Raw genomic sequence first — 1,169 nt, 5'->3', positions numbered from 1 at the left:
AAAACAGACTGTAAGATAACCAGTGTTAAATAAATAGGTTTAATGATACTTATGTATAAAACAAAGGATATGAGGAAGGTGTGTATTTGTGAAATTATTTTCATCTGCGCGCAAAACTCAACCGCACTTAACGGCCATAACGGTCAACTTAAATTGTCCGATAGAGAAGAAATATATAATTCTTTATCAATATGTTACTTGAATGGTATTCAAAACTAGTTTGAAGATTTTTCCATTCCATTCCAAAGGTTTTTACACGGCGTGTGCGATTTCGTCCAAGATAGATAAAAAATATATAATATATTACTCTTACCTGTGCCGACGTTTGGAAATACACCGCACAGACAGTATGGGCACTTTTGAAATGCATAATTTTAATTTATTTTCAAAACGATAATCAAATTTCAATCGAATACTTGTAATAATTTAGCTGTACGACCTATGGCACCAAAGACAGATGACGAATAAAACATAAAATAAGTATTTTCCAAGTGTCTTCCGTGTTGATTTAACACAATTCACAAATGCAAAAAAACAATAATATTAACCTAACCGTACATAATATTCTTGGGTATTATAAAAATATATAGTATTGCACTGTGATACCTATTCAATATTATAAAATGTATAGACTATTTCCTGGACAAATACAAAAAATGTTTCATTTTTTTTGTATTATTGTACAATTTTATTGGCACATGTTGACAATGGTGTGTTCTTATTTTTTCACCGCGGACGAGTACGTTTTTACAACAAGATGATGTTTTTGTTTCTTAGTTACAAGCAAAATAGTACAACATTTTTTAGGTCTTGAGATGCTTGTTTTACTGCGTGTGGTTTCTGCGCCGCCAAACGATGTTGCTGAATTGATCGAAGAGGGATAACACAAAATATATTTTAAATCATATTAATCATATATAAATTCATCGGCTTAGAAATAACATGTGTTGGAAGCTAGTTCAAGATGTCCGTTGCATAGTAGCTAACCGTATGCAATTATGGAATATTTTAAATACTCCTGTCTTCCTATTTTTAAAAAATTGTAATAATCTTTATAATAAGTTTTAAAATAAGCATTGAAAAATGTATACCAAAATTATTGTTGTTTTGTTTCAGCATACGGTTAAATGTATAAAGAATTTTTGTCGATAGAAAATACACAGATGTAG

The sequence above is a fragment of the Adelges cooleyi genome, unplaced genomic scaffold (genome assembly GCF_023614345.1).
Source record: "Adelges cooleyi isolate 19-005CV unplaced genomic scaffold, UGA_ACOO_1.1 ACOO_flye_CR_arks_rails_tigmint_CR_PRNA_118, whole genome shotgun sequence".
Taxonomy (NCBI): domain Eukaryota; kingdom Metazoa; phylum Arthropoda; class Insecta; order Hemiptera; family Adelgidae; genus Adelges; species Adelges cooleyi.
Note: the sequence above shows the minus strand (reverse complement) of the source record.